This window comes from Eptatretus burgeri, chromosome 16 (assembly GCF_056783735.1).
Source record: "Eptatretus burgeri isolate ZD-2024b chromosome 16, Ebu_testis_v1, whole genome shotgun sequence".
NCBI lineage: Eukaryota > Metazoa > Chordata > Myxini > Myxiniformes > Myxinidae > Eptatretus > Eptatretus burgeri.
Window position 1 is genome coordinate 8,281,331 of NC_140976.1, and position 25,984 is coordinate 8,307,314.

General features: G+C 46.6%; 1 protein-coding gene and 1 pseudogene across 2 annotated transcripts in view; one reads left to right on the forward strand and one right to left on the reverse strand.

Moving 5' to 3' along the window:
• LOC147010446 (uncharacterized) overlaps nucleotides 1-25,984 on the reverse strand; it is an 82,182-nt gene that overhangs the window by 39,666 nt on the left and 16,532 nt on the right. The gene's annotated exons all lie outside the window — the stretch shown is intronic.
• The window catches only part of LOC147010447 (uncharacterized), a 188,325-nt pseudogene continuing 175,380 nt past the window's right edge, over nucleotides 13,040-25,984 (forward strand).

Consider the following 25,984-nt stretch of genomic DNA (forward strand, 5'->3'; position numbering starts at 1 on the left):
CTTGTTCCGTACGAGTTCGGTCGAGGGTGGAATACCCTGGTAGTTGGATCACGTGGGTATTGAGGTAAATTGAAGATTGGCAATCGACCCTACCCCACGTGGTATGCCCATTGGCGTATTTCAGTTCTTGCACAAGGACCCGTCGGCCTCGGAGTTATCCGGGCGGCGATCTATATTCCGGGCGATCGGTCGGGCCGACTCGACTTGCGGCTCCATCAGAGCGGTCAGTTCGCGGCCGACCCCCGGCACCGTAACAATATATATGCACACACACACACACACACACACACACACACACACACACACACACACACACACAAGCAAATACCACCCATCGCTTTGCTGTCGGGAATACTAAACGGGGGAGGGAGAAAAAGAAGAGGGAAGAGGGAGAGAGGGGTGGGGAAAGAGAGCAGGGAGAGTGAAGAGGGGGAGGGGAAAGGAAAGTGGAGGGAGGGGAAGCAAGGAGGGGTGGGGAAAGGGAAGACGATGTGAGGTAAGAGGAAGGGAAGACAGACGTGAGGTGGAGCGTTAATTACGATTCATACTGTTTCATCAAAATGATTCTGCAGAGAATAACAATGAAGATGGAAACAAAATAATCTCTGAAATCTATTTTCTGCCAGTCATACTATAAGCACGGGCCAGAGACAAACAACGCCCAGACACATCCGGAGACAAACTTCTGTCCAGACATAAATACCGTCCGAACACGTCCGTAGACAAACTTCTGTCGAGACATAAATACCGCCTAGACGCGTGCGGAGCCAAGCTGTCCGGAGAGAAACACTGCCCGGACGCGTCCAGGGACAAACACCACCTGGAGGCTTCCAGGGACAAACACCGCCCGGACACGTCCAGAGACAAACTCCCATCCAGACATAAATACCACCCAGACATGTTTGGAGACAAACATCGCCCAGACGCATCTGGAGCCAAACTGTCCAGAGACAAATTGTCCACGGGCCAAACCTGAAAATTTGACCCATCGGTACCATCTCTGGTGGCAAAGTGTCACTATGTTTTTTGATAGTTTAGGACCTACAGATGGGTAATTGAGGTGATAGCCGTGTGAAATTGGCAGCTTTCTGGTAGTTTTCACCTCTCAAACATCACCCTTCTGCTATATTTTGAAGACCAAAATTTGGGGGTAGGGGAAACTAAAATGACTGTAGTTTTGCTCTGGATGGGTCAATCTTAACAATATACCACTCATAATGTCTGTCTATGTAAACTCTATCTAAATAAAGGTTTATGCAAAATATTTCATTATGTAGGCCACCAGAGATCAAAAGGTCACCAATTTTAGGGGTTGCCCAAAGTTGACCATAGGGCAAGTCATGTTGCTAGAATAAAGTAACAAATCACCCAATGATGATTTCAACACTTGGAATGCATATTTTAGAGGTCTTCAGATGATTCTAAGGGGACATTATTGAGTTGCTTTTGCAAAATTTTATTTCACAGCAATTGATTTTGAACCATTTGTTGTAAATACCTAAAATCCAGGGTTTCGTGGGTAGGGGAAACCATAATGACTGTAGCTTTGGGGTGGATTGGACAAATTTGATAATCTACCACTCAAATTGTATGTCTATGTTCCCTCTATCATAATCACACTAGATCATGCAAATTATGTCCATATGTAGGTCACCACAGGTCAAAAGGTCACAAATTTTAGTGTCTGCCAAAATCGTCTTTGGCACAACTTATTCTACTAAGACAAAGTAGTAAAAATGAACAAAAAGTAATATCAACTTCCAGAAATTATATTTTAGATGTCTTTAGGTAATGTTGAGGGCTTGGAAATTAACCTCAGTATTTTGAGTTCTCAATCTTCATCATCATCATCATCATCATCATCACAATCTGATTCAATGTCAACTGTCATCTCTAGTTCATCCTCCTCATTTCGCTGGTTTTCACAAGTTTGTAATTTACACATCGGCGTACATTTCAACCCATTGTCTATGCAGCCACACTCTCCCTTTTTTGCAAACTCGTTTGCACTGGCAGGCCATCATTTCCAACACAGCTTCAGGTGCCGGAGTTCCGGCCATCCAGTCGATGGCAATTGACCTGCTATCATCTTTAACCCATCCATTTCCCTCTAGATCAGGAATTACTGATTGTCTCCAGCCTTCGCTTCCAAATTCCTGCCTGGTCATTGGCACGCAGGGCATGCTTTGTTCGACTATCTTTACAAGGTGGAAGAAAGTTTGACTCTATTTCCCCTCTTTTGGCAAAGAACACCTCGTATCGGAGTTGATTTACCTGTACAGTTTTTGTGGACGATGCATACATGAGACATGTGAAATGTTGCAAGGTATCAAACATTTGATCCGATATCTCCCATGCACTTCCAAGGTTGGAGAAGGCACGTTGGAATTCACTGTTTGATCGCATTTTGTCCAGTGGTCCTGCTTTGCCTCGCCCAATGAAAGAACTTACAGTGTCACATCCAGTGTAAGCATGAAAGCCGAGAAGTGCACCACATAGTTCATCTCCAAGGGATAACCTGACTAGGGAAATGTCCACAAATTGATTACGTGTCTTTGTTCCCCTCTTCTGGAACAAGGTAGCCGGAATGTCCTTTGCAAAGGAAAGTAGTATAGCACAAATACATCTGTGTCCTCAGAAATAACAATTACAGTTTGAGATCCAGTGTCAGCGGCATGCTTCGCATGAAGTATTAACCGCGTGTCTGCCTCTTATTGAGAGGACTCAAGTTCACCCATTTCACAATTACCACCGATCAATATCTTGTCACATATTATGCCACATGTCACGAGAAGAATTGTCTTTAATCAGGCTCCTCTTATTTTCAGTTTTCCAATCTGCAAGCAGAAACTCAATAAGATTGTCTTATTGTCAGCTTCTGATAAGAAGTTCCTCCATTTTTTTATTTTGTGTCCTGGAGCAATGCTGCTGAATTTGATGCCGCTGCCTGATCCCCTTTTGAGCCTTTCTGCGTTCTTGATGGAGCTTTCCTCATACACATCAAATACAACATCTATTCGTTGACTCATCGCACCTTCCCTCAAGACAACTTTTCAGGACAGACGTTGAAACCTCAGCAAATGTTCTATTTTTCACATTTACCTTCTGCACAACGCTCATGCCATCGATAATGCATGCTGAGTTCTGTGGGAGGGTTTCTACAGGAGTTACGCTTTCCCCAATCTTCTTCATTAGTGCTGCTTTTTCAGTCTTTCTAAGCGACCCATCTTGATTTGCCAATGCCGATGGTAATGGGCCTAGTGGATGAGACAGAACCTCCTGCATGTCCAGCTCACGACCTTGTGCGATAACAATCATTCTGGCAAAAAGATTGTGATCTACTCGTAGGGTGACCTCTTTCCCTTTGCATTGCATTTTTTTGAACAAACATTTGCTAATGTCTTCAGCTTTTGCTTCTTAATTGTTGCATGGAAATCTACAGCATCCGGTGCCTCCTTTTCAAGACGACCAGTCTTGAACTTCTGGTATGCCTTTTCGCCAATGCTTTGAGCAGTGAAAAGGTCCTTTTCAACATCTTCCGGGGCCAATGCGCCGGTAGAAATGTTCACGAGAGAGTCCTCTTCTGATCTGTAGGGATTTATTAAACAGTTCTGAATAAGATCAGTGAGTGATTGGACGGCTGACTCATCTTTTTCAATTCTCTTTTTCTGCAAATCTGGATAGCTCGAAGTGAAGGAACGAGTTCCAAGCATTGCTCTGAGGTGATGAAGAAACATGCTGTGGTATTCGGCATTTACGTAATAACGACGAATTGCATCTGGGTTTAAGCTAAAGCCTCTTGTGCCACCTGACGTCTGGGTATCCTTATTTATGGTTTCTTCAATTGTATGGTCCACTGGTATTTTGCCAATCGGATTATCAGCTCCTATTTGAACAGAAAATCCTCCGCTCATGAAGTATTCATACATTTCAGGATGATGAATATCTGATGACGACATTTGCGCATAGTAGAATGTCAAATATCTGGCATAGTTTAAACGGTCATACGCGAAACACCATGGGATCATGTCTCTGATTGAGGCCAGGTGCAAAAGCCAATCCCCTTCTCTTGTTGCCCGCAACAAACCAAGCACAACCTCGACCATATCTGGATAAGATATCCAAAATGCTGATGGGCTGCCGTTGTCATTCTTGAGGAAGGCGCGGTATTGTGGAAAAAGGTGAATAATGCGAATGCATGAAGCATTAGACATGGCATCATCTCGTGTCTCATGAGATACATCACTGACAAAGTCTTTTATAACAGTTAAAGCTTTAAAAGAACTTCCCCTTCCCACGAAACCCTGGATTTTAGGTATTTACAAAAAACAGTTCAAAATCAATTGCTCTGAAATAAAATTTTGCAAAAGCAACTCAATAATGTCCCCTTTGAATAATCTGAAGACCTCTAAAGGCCCGGTCACACCTTGACGTTTTAGCCAGCGATGGCAACGTATTAAAATGTATGTAAAACGCTGGCTTACGTTGAACTTTTGATGGTTTTTTTTTAAAGATTCGGACGTATTCATAGCGACTTGGTCTTATGTATAACGCATTGGTAACGGACACAGAACGTTTCGTTGTGTTATAGATAACTTATACCAACGAATGCTGAACCTGTTGTCGGCCTACACAACCGATGCCCAACGATAGTCTAACTCAGGCATAGTGCGTTGCACACATCGCCGACGATGTCGTGACGTAGCCTATTAAAAGGCTGACGCACAACGATTCGAATCATAACTGCCCTAGAAATGGAAGTGTCAACATCGCGGTCACACCTTGGCGATCTTGCCAGCGTATGCCGACCGAAGAAAAATGTGTCTAAAACGTTGGGGCACGTCAAATACGGTATGAGTAAGTTTGGTATACGTGAGTAGAACGCTAAATACGCTATCATACGTCGTAGTAAGTAGAGTACGTCAAGAAATTTTAAACATGTTCAAAATTTTACGACGTACTCGGTGTATGACACACGTTCCGCATGCGATGGGGATAAGTTTTACACACGATATGCGGACGCTTACACACGTCCACAAAGGCTACTTATAAGCTACTCATAAGTCGAAACACGTCGCGGTAATGTCTTTTTTACGCGAAACTTATTTCTAACTTATGTTTGACGTGCTTTGAACCAATTCTTTACGTAGTCCCAACACACATCGACGTATGTAGACGTATTCCAATGACGTCTTCCGGTCGACAAAAAAAAAAAAATTAACGTGTTTCTAGCTTACAACTGCCATATAAAGACGTGTTCCCAGCGGTTTTGGGAATTGGTATATAAAAATGCTGCTCATAAAAGGGGAACCCAACAGTGTTTGAGTCCTTTTTGAGTCGATGTCCATGTCAGCAGTAACAGTATCAGTATCAGTATTAGTATTAGTATTAGTAGTAGTTTGTTCATGTTGGCAGTAGTAGGTGAGTGTGAGGGGGAGGGTGTGGGTTATGATGGATCCTCCTTGCGTTTAACGATTTAACGATTTAAATGATAAACTCAACGATTTAAATGGCTGCATCTCCACTATTAAAAGTACACGCTTGCGCTCAACAATTGGATTTTTTTTACACTCAACGACTTTTAAACGGTACCGCTCAGCTATTTTCATTGTTACAATGAACGATTTAAATTGATGTCACTCGCCTTTGTTTTTTGACACTGGGGTTTGGAAATTTGAAGCGTTTCTTCTGAACGTGTTAAATCGCTCAAACTCGACTATTTTAAATAGACGCTGCCGATGGACAATTGGAATCATAGCCAAGCTAGACATCGAAGTGTGAACATCCTCGTCATGCCGAAGAAAGGTTTGAAGAATGCTGCAAATAAGTGTCCTGGCCGTGGAAGCTGACGCAAGGACGATCCATTATACCGACGTCTTTCAGCCTATGAGTAACTTAAAAGTAACGTCTGTCGATGTGTGGCACTATCGCGTAACGTGCCAACAACACGTTAATCATAGGTTAGAAATAAGTTTCGGGTACGCTAAACATTACCTCGGCGTGTCTCAACTTATGATTACCTTACAAGTAGCATGTGTTGACGTCTGTCAACGATCGCAGACCGTGCATACAACTTGTGGCCAGCGTAGCGGAACGTGTGAGTCATACGCCGGCATACGTCGTGAAATTTCAAGCATGAAAAAATTTGAGGACAACCGAAAAGTACAACGTTTAAAGCCAACGTACAACGACGTATGGCAGTGTTTTCAGCGTGCTCTCAATGTTATCAAAACTTACCCATAACGTATTCAACGTGTGCCAGCGTTTTAGAAAAAAAAAAAAATCAAAAATCGGCATACGTTGGCTAAAACATCAAGGTGTGACCGGGCCTTTAAATATGCATTCCAAGTGTTTAAATCATCATTGGGTGATTTGTTACTTTATTCTAGCAACATGACTTGCCCTATTATATGGTAAATTTTGGGCAACCCCTAAAATTGGTGACCTTTTCACCTCTGGTGACCTACATAATGAAATATTTTGCATAAACCTTGATTTAGATAGAGAGTACATAGACATTATGAGTAGTATATTGTTAAGATTGACCCATCCAGAGCAAAACTACAGTCATTTTGGTTTCCCTTACCCCCAAATTTTGGTCTTCAAAATATAGCGGGAGGGTGATGTTTGAGAGGTGAAAACTACCAGAAAGCTGACAATTTCACACGGCTATCACCTCAATTACTCATCTGTCGGTCCTAAACTATCAAAAAAACATAGTGAGCCTTTGCCACCAGAGATGGTACCCATATCTGGTCTGGCCCATGGACTAAAACTCCCGTCTGCACATGTCTGGAGACAAACTCCTCTCCGGCCATAAACACCAACCAGACACATCAGGAGACAAACACCGCCAGGAGACAAACAGCGCCAGGAGCCAAGCTGGCCAGAGACAAACACCACTCGGACACATTCAGGAACAAACTCCCGTACAGACATAAACACCACCCAGACACATTCCCAGGCAAACACCGTCCAGACATAACCACCATCCGGATATGTCCAGAGACAGAGACACAGAGAGAGTGCGAGAAAGTGGGAGAGAGAGGGAGAAAGATGGGGGTGGGGGAGTTAGCAGAGAGAACATGTTATGCTTTATGAACAACACACACACACACACACACACACACACACACACACACACACACACACACACACACACACACACACACACACACACACACACACACACACACACACACACACACACACACACAACTTGGCCAATATCGGTAATTTTTCGGGAATCGGTATGTTGGAGTTAGTGTGATTGCCGACTGTAGTACTTACTGTATATAACCCAGAAACCTTGAGTAGCTTTCACCGAAAAATGTTACATTTATCTCGACGTTTCAGGGATATGTTCACAAACATGAATCTATATAAACAGCGACGTGTGACGGGTGGAAAAACAAATTTGCAAAACGCATAGAAATCGGGTGTTATTTCACAACAACTTGCTCAGAATGACGGAGCAAGAACCACTCGCTTAGGGTGACTGAGCAAGAACCACTCGCTCAGGGTGACGGAGCAAGAACCACTCGCTCAGGGTGACGGGGCAAGAACCACTCGCTCAGGGTGACGGGGCAAGAACCACTCGCCCAGGGTGACGGGGCAAGAACCACTCGCCCAGGGTGACGTGGCAAGAACCACTCGCTCAGGGTGACGGGGCAAGAACCACTCGCTCAGGGTGACGGGGCAAGAACCACTCGCTCAGGGTGACGGGGCAAGAACCACTCGCTCAGGGTGACGGGGCAAGAACCACTCGCTCAGGGTGACGGGGCAAGAACCACTCGCTCAGGTCGACGGGGCAAGAACCACTCGCTCAGGTCGACGGAGCAAGAACCACTCGCTCAGGTCGACGGAGCAAGAACCACTCGCTCAGGTCGACGGAGCAAGAACCACTCGCTCAGGTCGACGGAGCAAGAACCACTCGCTCAGGTCGACGGAGCAAGAACCACTCGCTCAGGTCGACGGAGCAAGAACCACTCGCTCAGGTCGACGGAGCAAGAACCACTCGCTCAGGTCGACGGAGCAAGAACCACTCGCTCAGGTCGACGGAGCAAGAACCACTCGCTCAGGTCGACGGAGCAAGAACCACTCGCTCAGGTCGACGGAGCAAGAACCACTCGCTCAGGTCGACGGAGCAAGAACCACTCGCTCAGGTCGACGGAGCAAGAACCACTCGCTCAGGTCGACGGAGCAAGAACCACTCGCCCAGGGTGACGGAGCAAGAACCACTCGCCCAGGGTGACTGAGCAAGAACCACTCGCCCAGGGTGACGGAGCAAGAACCACTCGCCCAGGGTGACGGAGCAAGAACCACTCGCCCAGGGTGACGGAGCAAGAACCACTCGCCCAGGGTGACGGAGCAAGAACCACTCGCCCAGGGTGACGGAGCAAGAACCACTCGCCCAGGGTGACGGAGCAAGAACCACTCGCCCAGGGTGACGGAGCCAGAACCACTCGCCCCGGATGACAGAGCATAAACCACTCACCCAGGATGACGGAGCATAAACCACTCGCTCAGGATGACGTGGTGCGGAAATAAGCATCCGCTGTGAGTGAACGATTCTTTCAGAATGACGTGGCGTGCGCGGCCACGCTATCGACAACTGGCACTCAACAAGTGGCTTAAGCACCCAAGCAACCACTCCAATTAAATGGTTGATAAGGAAATGTTGGTTATGCTGTCGCTGCATACCATGTGGGATCCCTTTAACTTTAAAGCTGGTCTCCACCACACATGCAGTGGTTAATGAAATTAAATTAATTCTTTCAAAGAATGACTATCCACAAAAGAGTTGCAGCTTAATGCAGAACAACTCCGGAGACATCGCAAAGTTCAATCACCCATGAAATAAACATTTCAGAAAATCCGCCATGTTGCCTGCTCGTCTGTGTACCCGTCATGTAGAACATCGGTTCGGGGCTTGCGCAAATGTAATAACTTTATTTTATAACATTAATTTTTCACCAGATTTGCTTTGATTCCCTGTGGAAGTGTAGAGCACATCGCAAAACTTCCGAAAACAGAGACACAGATCTGGCAGACACTCTGGATAGGCAGTCCCTCTGGGGGGCAGGTCATGATGTCAAGCAGTGAATGCATCAAATCGTATAGCTTAATGAAGCTGGTTAATTTTGGCACATTCCAAAAATTTTTGTTCACTCAATACAATTCTCCAAACAGTAGAAGAAAGCTTTAGTTTAATGCTTTGGAAATTTCACATTTTCTGGTTTATCTATGGAGAGAAGGAGGGAACATAGACTTGCTTGATTAAAGTAAATAGCTACATTGGCTTAGTTATTAGACTCGTTATTTCTTTAAATTATCAGATTTCACTCCAGATTGACACTTATTTAATGACAAGGAAATCCAACACAGGTGGAGGCCATTCAGCCCATCATGCCTGCGTGAACACCACACCAACCCATCTACACAAGACCCAAGGAAGAAAATGGAGAAAAAAAAAATTGGTTTGTTTGTTTGTTTTTTTTCAATTTTTTTTAACTTTTGTAGTTTTTGTATTTTTTTTTCTTCCCCTCAGGGGAGGGGGCATTGGCTAGATTAAAAACACACATCAACCACACAACCCCCCTTAACCCCCCACCAAGAGCACTCCGCACACAATCACTCATCAATGCTCAAACCTAAAAGTCTTATCAACATCCCCATACCCCTCCATCTCCATAACTTCCAGGTCCCTATCTCATTCTAATTTAAACTTATCTACTGTTTCTGCTGCCACTACCTTTCCAAGGAGACCATTCCATGCATTAACTACTCTCTGAGTGAAAGTCCTCTTCTTTACTCTCAGGCTGTGGTCCCTGGTTCTCTCATTGCCAACTCTGCTGAATAATTCATCCCCACTTATTTTATCTCTACCTTTCATTATCTTAAACATCTCTATCATATCTCCTTGTAACTGCCTTCTTTCTCGTGAATAAAGCCCCGTCTCCTTCAGCCGCTCCTCCAGATGATAATCCGGAGGATAACCGATCCTCAAGACCGAAATAATATCTCGATGATGCACTTTAATTATTCTGTGAAAGTAGACCGTGGACAATCGTATCATATAATGTAATCGCTCCAAGCTTCTAGTTTGAAAATTATAGTACTGAAAAAAACGACGTGTACAGCGATTCATAGCGACGATGATCAGGCATTCGATAATATGAGTTAGGAAAGTGAAAAACAAACTTTATCGTTAAGAAATCGTTCTGGCCTGTACAAAATCAAGGCATGGTTTAGCAGGCCAAAAAACATACATGGTGTCTTCAGATTCCAGTGAGGATACCGAGGATAAACCTTAAGACCCCATAGAGAGCGGTGACTGAGGATGTGCCTGGTAAAGGATATGATTAAATAAGACCGTTAATTATCTTCAAAAGAGTTATTTTAATTAACCCAAACATCCAATTTTCAGTCACATTTTCTTGGAGTTTTCTTAATATGCATGCAAAGTTTCAGGCTGCTAGGTTTTATAGTTATGGGACACACACACACACACACACACACACACACACACACACACACACACACACACACACACACACACACACACACACACACACACAATACCCAGGAAGTGGACAAAAAATGGAAACACCAATGTAAAGTCATTCAATATGACATTGGCCACGATGTGCAGCCAGAACGGCATGTATGCACGATAGCATAGAGTGCACAAGCATTTGGACTTCTGCAGGAGGGATTCAACACCATTCTTCCACATGAAAGCTTTGGTTTCAGACCAGGTCACTCTACCCTGGATATGCTGCTTCTGCTCTCCCAACAATGGATGGAGGTCCGCAATGCCAGACGTGAAATCAGAGCCATATCCCGAGACATATCACTTGCTTTTGACACGGTCTGGCACCCTGCCCTGCTCACCAAATTCTTTTCCTGTGGTATCAAAGGCCATCTCCACTCATGGATCACAGACTTCCTCTCCTGTCGCAGTCAACGTGTGGCCATAAATGGAGTTCTTTCATCCCCTCTTCCTGTCCAGGCCGGAGTTCCTCAAGGTAGCGTTCTGGGCCCTGTTCCTTTTCTGGTTTTCATCAATGATCTCTCCGACTCTCTGGAAAATCCTCTTTATCTCTTTGCCAATGACTCCACCCTCTGCCGCACCATCTGTCATCCCTCAGACTGGCAATCAGCAGCTTCTTCGCTCACTTCAGATCTGGGTAAAATCACAAACTAGTCCAGCACATGGTACATGTCTTTCAATCCGGACAAATCTCACACTCTCACTGTGTCTCTCTGAAAGGACCGTGTGGACCCCCCCCTTCTACTTTCTCAACAATTCTCTGGAAGTCGCCCTTTCATTCAAGCTTCTGGGTCTTACTATCTGCCACGATCTTTCCTGGGGAAAGCCACATTTCCAACCTGGCCTCCAAAGCCGCTGGGAATCCTCCTTCGTGCAAAGTTCTTTCTCGGTCAACCTCAGCAAATGATCACCTACAAAGCTTTCGTCCACAGCCTGATGGAGTACTGCTCTCCCCTCTGGGCTGGTGCTCCTGCCTCTCACCTTTCTCGCCTTCAGGCTGTGGAAACCAAGGCATTTAGGATCATTGGCATGTCCCGCGATGAGGCTGAGTCTTTGGGCCTCTCACTCTCTCACTGCAGGGTGGTCGGTGGTCTTTCTGTCTTCTGCCGTTTCCTCTCCGGTCTCGCCCCCCCCTGCTCTTGTCTGCATTATGTCCCCACCATATTTCCGCAGGGCGCTCAATGTCCACCAACAACCCCCTTCTCGTAAAACTACCCAAATCACTGCTAACCTTCACTCTTTCTTTCCTCTTTTTTTCCCCCACCTTTAGAATAAACTCCCACACTCTGTTGAATCCTATTCTTCCCTCCAGTCCTTCAAAGCAGTTATTTACCACCACCTATCATCTTCCAGCATCCAAAACCTCGATCTTTTCTACGCCAATCCTCAAAAAAAAATCAAATCACACTTGTTTGATGGAGGTGGAAAACGCAGTCTCAGGCGTTGTTGCAGAATATTTCATTGCTCGATTGGGTTCAGATCTAATGACTGAGAATGCCATGATATCGGGATAATAACAGATTCACGTTCATCATACCATTGGGTGACCACATGTGCTCTGTGGATGGGAACATTGTCATTCCAGAAGAGAACCCTCCTGGCAGGAAAGAAAGGCTGCAACATGGGGTGAAGATGATTACTCAGTACCATTAAGTAGCGATTGGCATTGACCTTGCCTTCTATAAGGGAATGACTACACCAAAACCATTCCAGGACAATGTACCCCGCATCACAGAAGCACTAGAACCCTTCACTGTTCGAACCACACTCAGGGTTGTGGAGTTCTTCCTGTTGGCGCCACACGTGCACATGTCCGTTTGTCGAGAACATGGTGAAGGATGTCGAGAAGGGTATTGATTTTTTCCGATATCGATGTACCGATGGGGTCACACTGGTATATACCAGTATATTGATATTATAACAACAACAACAACAACAACAACAACAACAAAAAATTAAATTCTTTTTTATGCAGGTACCAAAAATACACAATGATCCAATACGTATTCATATGTCACGTACACATCATTGACACACGATAATTTTTCAAACTATTCCCACATGATGCTTTTTTCCCCACCCCATAATAAGAAGGGTTATTTTACTTCCAACTTCAACGTGTATTAAAAATAGACCACAATACATCCATATCTAACTCTCTGTTTCGTGCAACATTACTGGGGGCAACTTTATTCTTGATCATTGATTCCAAAAATATTATCAGCATTCAGAAAATGTGTGTCCCCAATCCTCAAAATTGCTCAGGAAAGCATAAAAAACGAATAATTTCGGTAAATAATGTCACATTAAATTTCGCTGACCAGTCGATTCACGTGATAAAATAGGCCAATCAGCGTTACCGTATTTGACGGTCAGTGAAATTGGTGACGCTCAGTGAAATTGGTGACGCTCAGTGAAATTGGTGACGTAGTTTCACAGAATAATCTAATCACGGTCGCCGTGTCATTGCACTGCGAACCAAAGATGGCGGCGCCCACGGAATGCAGTTCTTCGGCGGATCGTACATTTTCTTCAAAATTTTGCGTTATGCACATAGATTCTACAACAAGGAGTAACTTCATCGTGTTCAATAATGAATCGTGGAAACGATTTGTCGATTTCCCAAGCAAATGGGTGAATTACGACTGCAAAGAGAGTGATGTAGTTACCGAGATTGCAACAAAGCTTGGTACTGATTTTGACGATATTGCTACATGCATTGCGGCTCAGCCCTCGCCGTCGAGTAACAATGGCTACCACTACAATTGCTACAAGCACTTCTGTGACATCAGTAAAATCAGAAGAAAAGAGAAGTCATTTGCAAAGAAATCAAACTTCTCACGGACAAGGTATGTGTAAACTCATCCACCATGCATTGATAATGACTTTAAAATTAACTTATGTAATGTTAGATTGGATATGTGAATGATGCATCATTCATGATGATGATGATGATTTGGTGGAAGACCAAGTTAGTGACTTTGTATCATGTCCAACTTGCTGTAGTAGTACAATTTTACTGTAATTTTGGAATCATGGTTATTCAGGGAATTATAACTGTCAATGATTTGATATTAAACTTAAAGCCATTATTGGAGGGGGTGGATATAGACTACAGGAACTTTTGCAAATCTGTTAACTGGGGATCAGCGAAGCAGCTGTGCATACAACAGCCTTCCCTTCCATGTGTGTCTCATTCAAATTCACCTCATATCTCTTTGTAGCCTCTATAGTGAGGCTGTATATACATTTATGATATTGTAAGTATAAATTTCACGGAAAAAAAAAATTACCCCCGTGTGGAGGTGACGGTCATCTCTATAATACCACAAGTTCTCAATGTTCAGTTATGACCGAAGACTACTGCGCAGTTCTACTGTGCAGCTCGAACTGCACAGTTTGGTTAAAGATGACTCGGCATTTTGGCGCGCGCACGAAATTATATTTTGAAAATAAATGCCGACGTTTACATTTCGGGTTTTGAAACTTTTGCACCTTCGGCGGAAAATGTATAAATATGAAAGGCTAAAAATGTGTTTTATATTTATATTTCATGTCTCCTTCCTTCCTTCCTTCTTTGCGAATCGCATCGGCGTTTTTGGCCATCTTCCAGATCACGTGATGATCAAACGGGAAGGAAATTCAAAAATCTGTCCGGTTAGATACAAGATAATATTTTTTTACTATCAGAATCAATAAACAGTTGCCGAATATCTTGTAGAATGGCAGATGAGATAGGTTTTGAAAATGGCGATTTTTATAACTTACGTGACCTTGAACCCGGACAAAAGTTATATCGTTGTGCAACTCTCATCGACCTCTACCCACATACTAAGTTTCATCAAGATCGGAAAGAAAAATTGTTAATGGATGGACATTTGGTCCGGCTTTATTAGGTCATCTCAGTAGAGATGACCGAAAAAGTGAGGAAATATTCGCTTGCTTACAAAGAAATCCGATGTAAACAAACATGGAAATACTGTTGTTTTAACTGGCATCGCTGGTCCCTCTCTCACAAATGCGCAAAAATTACTTATGTCCGCCCCTCCTCTAGCATGCTGGCTTGTATTGTAAGCAAACGAGAGAATGAAAAGATTTGTTGGGAGATATTACACAACACAAAGTCCATTTCATCTAATTTCAGCCAGTTTTCCAGAAATTTATGGAAAATGTTGAATTTCAAAAATACCTGTCTAATAAAAGGCATTTAGACTCTATTCTGGCTGCAAAAGAGGTATTTTGAGATCAAATTTTACAACACAATATGTATTATCTAATATTGTAATGTTACATTTTAAATAAATAAGCAATCTAATTGCATTCTGTTTGGTTGTCTTTGCATCTTCTATCATTTCATCAATGCAAATACAGGAACAGACATGAACATACTGGATAACCAACCAAGTGACTTACACGGAGGACGGCCAAGCCAAAAGCGTGCGCTTCGTTCAGATGGCAAGGACAGCCAACGAGAGTGGAGAAAACGTCACATGTTTCCAGAGGAGTGCATAATTTACCACTCAAACAAGTACAAGCGTAATAATATAACTGGTAAAAGGTCAATTGTAAGGTTAGTCAAATGTGAGCTTATTTGTGGTGGGCAGCTCCTGGAGGCTGCAAAGCAAAAGGAAGACATTGTACTTCTACAGCAGATACAGGGTGAAGATTTGGTAGTCTGTGAGTTGCAGTACCATCGTGACTGTCAGAATCTACACAAGGTTCCTGAGTAAGCCATATAAGCCTTTGACACCCATTCAGAGTGGCTACATGAATGCTTTCATTGTATTCAGTGAAGAAACGGTGAAAAAAAGATTACATTAAAATAAAGAAATCTTGACATTGTCAAGATTAAACCATATTATTATCCACGCGATCAAAGAGGTTGAAAATGTAGATGCTCCTTATAGGACCTGGAATTTAATGACGCGTCTGCAAAGAACATTCCCACAACTTGTGTTTGTCACGCCCGCCAATAGAAGTATGAGTGACATCATCTTCAGTGAAGGACTTTGTGCAGAAGACCTAGCCCAGGAACTTGTTGATGACACTGACACTACTTCTGCAGAAAGTTCAACAGATGATGCAGTTAACCAATTGAAAGAGGTAGCAATGGATCCCAGCCAAACAGTCTGCGAATGTTCTTTAATGCTGCCTTAACATTGAAGTTATCAATTGACAACAAGAACCTCACAGTCCCATGATCATACATTTGGAGTATCATTTGTGAATGGGTTTTCATGAAATCTAAAACATCTGTTCCAGTCAGGACTTTTCCCAATTTCCCTGCCTCTTGTTCTCTCGGTGTTGTTGTTGTGTGTGGTTTAGTTTGTGGTTTGTTTCAGTTTGTGTGGGTGCTTATGGCTCAAATGAGATTAAGCGTATAAATGTTAATAATAATAATAACAATACATTCTTATCATTAATACTCTTAGTATTATTATTAATATTATAAATGCACATTATAAATTTATGAAGCCCAACAGATAATAACATGTTCACTGAACAATCTGATTAAAAAGCCAGGAAGCCATCATACACTTCATGTACCATTTGTTTATAATATGCATTTTCATCAACTGCTCGTTATCTATTTCTGAGCACCCCTTGTGCGTGGGGACATGGATATTCTTAATCAGCGACACATTTCCTACAAACCCATTAAAGCCTTAAGTTGCCCCCATCATTGTTGCACGAAAATTGAAAATTAAACGCATATATACTGCATGCCCACTGGCCTGAAATGAATTTGTTTTAAAGCAAGATCAGTGTGGGTAATCGGCACTGGCCGGGATCCATCGCTGTCGCCGTACGAGTATGACTCCCATAGAACACTATCCCGGCATCGCTTGCATGCCGGCATCGCTTCCATGCCGGCATCGCTTCCATGCCGGCATCGCTTCCATGCCAGCATCGCTTGCATGCCGGCATCGCTTCCATGCCGGCATCGCTTGCATGCCGGCATCGCTTGCATGCCGGCATCGCTTCCATGCCGGCATCACTTCGATACCGGCAGAAAGACAGCATGGTTCCGCCACTAACAGTACAGCAAGCTCAATCTCCAATTATTAATGTAACAGTACCTTCCAGTCAGAAATTAAGATAGTTTTCTGGTAAAACAGATGAAAGTGTATCTGATTGGGTCAAAGATGTGAGAGGGATTATTCTCAACATGGAATCTGGTGATTCCACCAGGTTTCTTTTGGGTAATTTAGAAGGAGTTGCACGTGAAGAAGTTAAGTTCTCAGAAACGGGGTATGCCCCATTTTACTTGATGTTTGGCTGGGATGCTCATCTTCCACTGGACCGAGCTTTAGGCCGAAATGAAAATGATGGTGTGGACAACTGGGTTGAATGTCATCAGGAGCGGTTGAGACAGGCTTACCAAAAGGCTGGGGAGAGTCTTGAGCTGGATAGTGAAAAGAGGATGATGCAATATTTGTGGAAAACTGGTCGTTCAGACATTCTAGATGAGTAGCATGTTTACCTTAGAAACCATTGCCATGAGCGACACAAGATGCAAGATGCTTTTAAGCCAGAGGTTTTAAAGGTGATTGATCGTAAAGGAGACATATGTGGTAGAGCCAGCTGATGGAACCTCAGCAACACATAAGGTGCTGAACTTAAATCTGTGAGAAACCAATGGATGGACAAACCATGCATGTCTCAAGGAAGATCCATCAGTATGATCCAGAAGTTGTTGAGACACCACTTTCTCAAAGCAATGATTCTGATGATGACAAGCATTACTTGTAAGATTGAGTGGAAGAATCAACCCGTTGAACAGGCGACTACTGGACTACCGACCAGGTTGTGACTGTCACACTGACAGAATGTGGGCAGAAACAGCAATCTCACAAACTTGCCACGTTCTGTAATTCCAGGTCATTAGGCATCAAGCATGCTGAGGATGGCAGGCTTAAGGCTGGGAAGTATGTGGCCAGGTGAATAGTGCTGATCATTTTGGGGGCACATGACACAGGTTGTTTTCCCCTTGGGCAGGATGTTGTAATTATTCATGTTACAGGGGGTGTGGTTGAGCATGTCTCTGGACTTCAGGTGCACGAGTTTGGAGAAGAATGGAGCCATCTTGTGCGAGTGCTCGTCGTCAAGATTTTCATTGAGATTGGGACATACGTTTGGTCTCCGGCGATTCTCCTCAGCCGACTGACTCGACCACCTGGATGGAGAGTTCTGTAGGGTTTCCTTGTGGTCTCAGACCATTCGTAGTGAAGCATTTTTGCCTCAGACTTCAAGGGGATTGCCGGTCCTGGTAACACCATCGACCTCTAGATGCTGGTCGGTGAGTTTCTTAATCTTCATGTAAATGTGCTTTATTAATGTTCGTGTAATTTAGTTACTCTCGAGTGAATTGTCAAAAGGTTGTAACAGTTTGCAAAATACCATTCAAGCCATGTGATCTCGGTGAATGAAGGACGTTCACTGAATAATGAAATCAGTCTGTTACCAATACAGTGTCAACAACTGCTTAATCATCTGCAGAGGATAATGGTATCACCCGGCTGGCACATCAGGCTGTAAATCATCCTACAAAATAAAAAAAAAACCCAGAAACATCCATTAAATGATATGTATGGAAGAGCCAATCCTGAAATTAAACAGTCACAATGTAATGACACCTGTTACGTGAAGTCATAACCTACACAAATGATGTTTGGGACATTGTAAATCAGTACGCGTAACATCAAGTAATCAATCAATTATATCACCCATCTCAGAAACCTCTCATTCCAGATGTGTTACTCAATACATGCATGATGTGATATGGCTACTGTACCACACACACACACACACACACACACACACACACACACACACACACACACACACACACACACACACACACACACACACACACACACACACACACACACACACACACACACACACACACACACACACACACACACACACACACACACACCAAGATTTGTTATTCACCTGAGCATGGCGGAATGATGTCTGAACCATGGCAATCAACATAACCGCAACAAACTGTATCCCTGCTACATACACATACCATCAGTCGTGATAGCGATCATCACCTGGCACATTCCTAGTAAAGCAATATTACGCTTTGTAACCGAGCCGTACTGGAGTACTTCTGGCCCGAGATGGTGACACCCTGGAATCGGAAATAAACTGAGTGGTCAGGCTAGCGGGGTAAAACAAGGAGAGTTGTTGCATCCATATATAACACTTTCCTTCTTCCACTTCTTTCAGATTTCTGTATTCTCTCGCCACCTGTGTGTTTCTTCTACTGACTCTGTACACCTCAAATTAGGTACTCGTCAGTGTGAACGATTACTCGCACATCTATCTCTATATTACAAAACTCTCATCTTGTGTATGTATATATATATATATATATATATATATATATATATATATATATATATATATATATATATATATATATATATATATATATATATATATTATTTATTAGACCGTTTTTACAGCCATTTTTCCCTGCTGTGCAGGGGTAGGGCTTTTTCTTGAGGCAATGTTTTATGGCTGGATGCCCTTCCTGACGCCAACCCTGGTCGCCTCTTACGACACACAGGGATATGGTACACCTATTCTAACCGGGGCATACACCGGGACCAGTTCACTGGCACTCATTTCGCCGACCTCGGAAGGATGACAGGCTGAGTCAACCCCCTGGTGTTAATTCAGCAGCCAACGGGGGTTGAACTCAGGACCCTGGGATCCCAAGCCGCCACCCTAACCACTAAGCCAACACCAGGCTGTGTATGTATATGTATATGTATATGTATATGTATATGTATATGTATATATATATATGTATATATATATATGTATATATATATATATGTATATATATATATATATATATATATATATATATATATATATATATATATATATATTGTCGCGGATTCGCGCCCGCCGGCGTGCGAATGGCCACGCAACTCGAATCGCGGCACGTCGCCCACCGGACGGACAATCCAGTCGTGACCCTCTCGGACTAACGCCGGGAACCAGTCACGGGTGGACCTTTCGGTCTCACCACGATCGAGCCAATCGGCCCCCGCGTGGGATAGGGTTGCTCGCCAAATTTGACCTACCTAAGTACCCACACGGAGGGTAGACCGGGCGATCGCACCTCGCCGCAGGTCGACTTCGGACACGGGCCACTTAAGCGACCCGTTCCGCACTATCGGGATAACCGAGCGGTGTTATTCGTCGGCCTCGACGGTTCGATTAATTATCGGGCGTCTTAGCCCACGACCAACCCTTTACGTGAAGCAAGATGGGGATTCAATGAAAGAAATGACGAAGCGAAGCGGGAAAACAGTTCAACAATAAGCACATTTATTTCGCGATGAACGGAAAGCACACATATACAATTCCACCAAAAGCACATGGAAAAGAAGAAGACAAAAAGCAAATGCGACAATGCAGATCTATCCGACTACCGGGCACTCGGCAACACTTATACAATTTTACTTCACAGACGGCGCCAACAACACATATTCCCAAAGCAAAAGAAAAGAGAACCGCCCTCCAGGATGAGGGGGTAGGCGGGCCTGGGGCCGAGACCGTGTCGGGCCTACCCGTCTGATGATGAGACGTGGAGCGGCGGTGGTGCCTCAACTCCGCGGGCCTCGCGGACAGTGTCTGGTAGGGGTGGGAAGGGGGCCCCCTTTTGTAGCACTATCTCAGCGTGGGGGGAAACAGGAGGGGGTTGCTGATGCTCGGGGAAAGGAGGATTTCAGAAGAATCTCGGGTCCCGCGACGAGCGTCTCCACCACGACCTCGGTCGCGCCGCCGGCCTTTCTCTCCGCGGTTCCCCGAATCCGACGCGAGCACCCCCTCGTCCGCCTTCGCCGCCGCCGCCTCTCCACAGCTCCGTCCTCTTCACTCCGACTCCGCGAACTCCCAACTGCACTTTTTCACTTCCAACTGCGAACTCTTCCTCCTGCGAACTGAACTGCTCGACTGACGAACGCGGCCCCTTATATCCCCCGTGGCCTCGCTCCTTCATCTTTGACCCTCTGCCTCCGACCTTTCACCTCTCTTGCTGGCTCCCCATTGGCCCGAGGAAAAGTGGGTGTGAATGCTTTTTGATCCATGAATTTGCATATAGCGACCGCCCTCCAACGCCCTGGAGGCGGGGCCAAATCGCCCCTCGCTCACCGATTGGACGGAACAAAAGTGGGCGTGAGTCGTTTTTGATCCGTTTTTCTGCGGAAAGTCCGCGATGCTTTTGAACACGCTGCTCGGTGCGCGCTCTACACGAGTCCAGCATCGGTGCCCACGAGTGGCGCGAGATGACGGTGATGCGATGGTGGCGAGTTGTGACGGTAAAGGTCGTGGCAGTTGTGGTGAAGCGGCGTTGTGGTTGGTGGTTGTTGTTGTGATGGCTGTTGAGACGTGGTTGGTGGTGGTAATAATGGCGGTTGGTCCAAAATAAAGATAGTAAAAGAAAAACGGCTATCCTGAAGAGTCGCAGCCCTCATGAATGACATTTATTCCCTCTAGACAACGGGTTTGGGCCTAACTACACATATACTTACCGAGATATCTCACCTAAGGGACCTGAATGGTGGTTTGCGAATTTGGTCAACCACAACACTACCCCCTCCCCTTTTTACAGACTCGTCCCGAGTCGTCAAATTTTCGTGTGCCAGCATGTGTAGTTTTCCCCTAGTACATTTTACCTATGGATCCCTGAGTGCGACATTCATGGTATTCGTGTCCCCAAAATAAATAACCTAAGGGCTGAGTAACTACCTAAACAAACTCACTCACACGGACGACTAAAATAAAATGGCCGGCGCTAAGACAAACATGCCGGGGGCGCACTCATATTTGCAGTACATGTTAACCTTAACTTACAAATTTTACACTAAACGATGGCCCAGGATCACTGAACTCTGCAAAAAGAAAACAGTTAGCAGGGAGCCAGGCTGCCCGCATGCAGTCTCTGGCTCAAACAATGCAGGTGACAGGGAACGTGGCCGGCTGCTCACACGCAGTCCAAGACCTTCCCTTTTGAACTGAACGCAGTGAACCACAACGGTGCATGGGCCGCACAAACGTAGTCTCCGTGCCCGCTCAAGTGGCACACGCAATGAACACAACGAATGGATGGATGGATGGTTTGAATTGAACTCAGTGAACCACAACGGTGCATGGGCTGCACAAATGCAGTCTCCGTGCCAGCTCAAGTGGCACACGCAATGAACACAACGAACGGATGGATGAACACAAACATGGTGCACGGGCCGCCACTGCAGGCCCGTGTTGTAGCTGCGAACAGGGCAGTTCTCGCAGCTTGCAAACTGTTGCCTTGCGGATCCTGGCGCACATGGAAATGAACAGGGGGGGGGGGGCAAAGCAAAAATGGAACGGGGCTGGTGAACGTGGGCAGTGGGCATGGCATGGCAAAGGCAGCAGGCAAACACAGCCCGCAGAAGAAGGCCGCTGCAGGCAAACACAGCCGGCAGATGAACTGGCCGGCACAGGCCTTGCAGCACAGCAGCTGCAGATGAAGTTGGCCTGCCTATGCCGTTCCATGGAGGTTGGTGGAGGGAGTGCGGTGGTGCTGGCCACTTGGAAGGCGGGCTCGGACCTACCCTACGGTCTCCCTCCCAACCTATCGCCTTTGCCTGTCACTGTCCATACCCACTCCCTTAATTTGTCAAACCCCAATTTAGCCCCAACTTACTTATTTATTTATTCATTTATTTATTTATTTATTTTTACTTCCCCACTATAAATCGTCCCCTGACCCCCTTTACTGTCCTTGTTCGGCTGACCTATCCTGTCACCTAGCCTACTCCCCACCCCTACGTTCCCTTCCCGGAGGGGAATAAGGGAGAGCTAACGTCCTGTGTCGAGGCCCAACGAAGCCCCAGGATGGCCTCCCCAGACTTCAGCGATCTAACCCAAAGTGGGTCCAGCAGCCCACAACGATAGCGAGGGGATGGATGGTGCGGAGGGGTACACTTCCGAATCTACTCTAACCATTTAACCGTTAAACTACCCCGGGGCTTTCAACAAGCGCCTCTCGCTTAAACTATTGGTTCTAACAACCCAGATTCCCGTCGCCTGTGTTGGTGTCCTCACAATTTCGGGCCTCGCCCCCCAATTTTCTCTCCGTGCCCTCACACGGTCTCATGGCTGGGACACGTGGCTCCCTTTGGCAGGCACGACCCTCTGCCGAATCTCCCGCTATGGCACCCCCGGGCACTACACTGCCTCCGAGCCTACCAGCTCCCTAACACCGGGGAGTGCCCCCCATGGCACCTCCCCTGAAACGCACACGTGGCAGGCTGGCTTCCCAGGTCCCTTTCCAAGGGTCACCCTTGCCCACAACACTGCCCACGCGGCTAATGGCGCCCCGGGCCCCCGCACCAAGCAGGCGCACCCGTGCCCACTACGCTATCCCGGCCCCCCATGGGCCCTTGGCCTACCACGGCCGACTAGCCTGGTGCCCGGGGTACCCACTCAGCGATACTCACCTTTCGCAGCCACGCTCCCAAGCCCGTCAACAGGGCTCCTGCACCCCTCCAAATGGGTTTCGAGCCTACATTTCCACCAACAGCAAAACGACCTCCATTTTTCAATTTGACTAACCCAGCTAACTCACTTTACTCTGACCCCGGGGTCCCTTGGGCGGGAGTCACTCCTCCCCCCAATCACTCATCGCACCATGCATTCCCCATTCACTCCATACACACAGACCCGCTGGCCTCACTCACTCACCATGTACTCACCTCACAACTCTCCAACTCTTCAACACACACACCGCTGAACTCTGCCATCATTCTAACAACCTCCCCAAACTAACTTGTGCTCCCACGTCGTCCCTTAAACTACAGCACGTTCCTTTTAACACTACGTAGCTAAACTACGTCCCCTCTACACATCCACAAGTCTGTCCATGTCCTCAAATAATCCCATTAATCATTTCCATTTTATTTCCCAACCTAAATCTGGCTACAATCCCTCTAACTAATCCATTCCACGGACTCCATGAGGACTTACCCCTGCCCCATGAAGTCGGTCTAACTAAGCTAACCCTTCCCCCTAACTAGTTTCCATCCTGTGCCCAGGTAAGGGGTCTTCCACCCCTTGCCCAGGAATCCTGTGCACCCGAAAGTGAGGCTTGCTTTTTTTTTTTTTTTCATGCGCAGCACCAGCGCGGCAACTCGCGCACTTAACACCTGCCCGTGACGTCATGCAGCTGCACGTGTACCTCGTCCCTCCTTGGACGGTACCATCCGGCAGGGATACCCCTCCTGCCGGATTCCAACCCCACGTGCAGCCATGGCGTCACCGTGCGCATAATAAAAAAAAACACAAGCCCCACGTCTCAAGGGGTTCCCCACGCGAACACATGTGCTTTGCCCGTTGGAGCTTAACACACACGATCGCGTGGAGAACCCGTCCGGTCCAAATCCGTAATCCTGCCTAAACTTTGTCCGTCCGCGGGATCGGCAAATCCACCGCTGGCGTTTCCGGACCGGGACTTCACTCTCGCAAGCGAGCACGTGGGGGTCTCGTGCGTTGCACAGCACGGACCTCGTGCTCACTGCTGGGTGAACCCGGCACGGTCCCCGAAACAACTACAGCCGCCACCCGGCTTTCTTTCCTCACATGTCTCCGTCGTCGCCTCCATTCCACCCACGCACACCTGCGTGTCACGACGTTCACACTCCACACCATTACATTCACACCGGGAGACGCGGCTGCGTGCTCCCGCATGCCAACCGACATCTCCCTCACATACCGCTCTCTCACACACACGGTCTCCCTTGCATTCGGCCGTTCACTCACGCGTGCCTCACTACTCACACAAACCATACTACTTACACACGCGGGGGCACTCACCCGCGGTTCCTCATCCACACTCCGTGCCTCACTCACACACGCGGGGGCACTCACCCGCGGTGCCTCATCCACACTCCGCGTGCTGGGAAGCACGTACTCCGGCACCATCGCCACCACACCACTCACACACGGGGTCGCTTCCACACACGGGGACGCACTCACCCCTTGCACCACACACACAGGGACAACCACACTGTGGATTCGTGTCCCCACAAGGGTCTCCGGGGCCTCTATACCCCCCAAGCTCTCCAAGCACCCGTTCACAGCACTCCTCCCCTCGACCTCGCAAAGCACGACCGAACTCACCTGGTCGTGACTCACCTCAAGGGGGCAGACTCCCTCCCCTCGTTCCTGGAGGAGGCCATCCAGCTGCTCGCACCGGGCCTCCACCCAGTCCACCAGCTCAACCCCATTACCCTCCACTGCCTCCGTGTGTGTGTGTGTGTGTGTGTGCGTCACTTACCCCGTCTTCATCGTGCAGTCTTCCCTCTATCGTTCCTATCTCCCGTGTCTCTGCCAACTCTTCACCCTTTACCTCCCTTGTCTCCACTATTATTTCCGTTGTCGTCACCTCGTGTCTCGTCTCGCACGTTTTGGTCTCCCCATTTAATTTTTCCCTTTCGGTCATCGTCACGACCCTCGCCCAACACGCCCCCCGAATTATTTTTTCACCCGCCTCCACCGCAGGCCTGTCAGCCGCTGCACCCCCTTCCAGCTCGTTTGCTCCCACACGTGGAGTCGCCATTCCCAGCTCCCTGGTCACGGCCTTCATGCCCGCCTGCAGGCATCGGCCCATGTTCTGCGTCTCACCCCGTAGCTCTTTCATTTCTTTTTTCATTTCGTTTTTCATTTCATTTGTATTTGTATCCATCCTTTCGTTCATGTTCGCATTTATCTTCGCTGTCATTTCCGCATTCATCTTTTGTGCATTCGCATCCATCTTCGCTGTCATTTCCGCATTCATTTTTGCCAGCATGGTGAATAGCTGGGCCATGTCGGGTGCGCTTGGGTGAGCCGTTTCGGCAGGGGTTGGGGAAGGGTTTTGGTGGAGAGGGGGAGGAGAGGTGTCATACACCCCACGGCCGCTGCCGCACCCATTTCGGGCTCTGGGTTCAGTTGGGCGAGTTCGTTTTCCTGTACAACCAACATTTCCTGGACGGGGATTTCATCCTGAGCCATGGATTCTACACATTCTACATCCATTTCTTATACCCCCGGCTCCCGCTCGCCTTGAGACGCCATCTTGCTTCTCTTCAAGGGTTAATTAAGCTCGCTCGTAATTTGGAGGGAATCGGGGGTCGCTCCTCTCACCCCTGGACCGATTCCCGTGAATTTAATTGGAGACAGGAGAGCCCGTTTTCCCGTTCTCCGTTACCAGTGCCGTGAGGAGGGCGATGAGTTTATATCGCACGACCTGACACCAGTGTCGCGGATTCGCGCCCGCCGGCGTGCGAACGGCCACGTAACTCGAATCGCGGCACGTCGCCCACCGGACGGACAATCCAGTCGTGACCCTCTCGGACTAACGCCGGGAACCAGTCACGG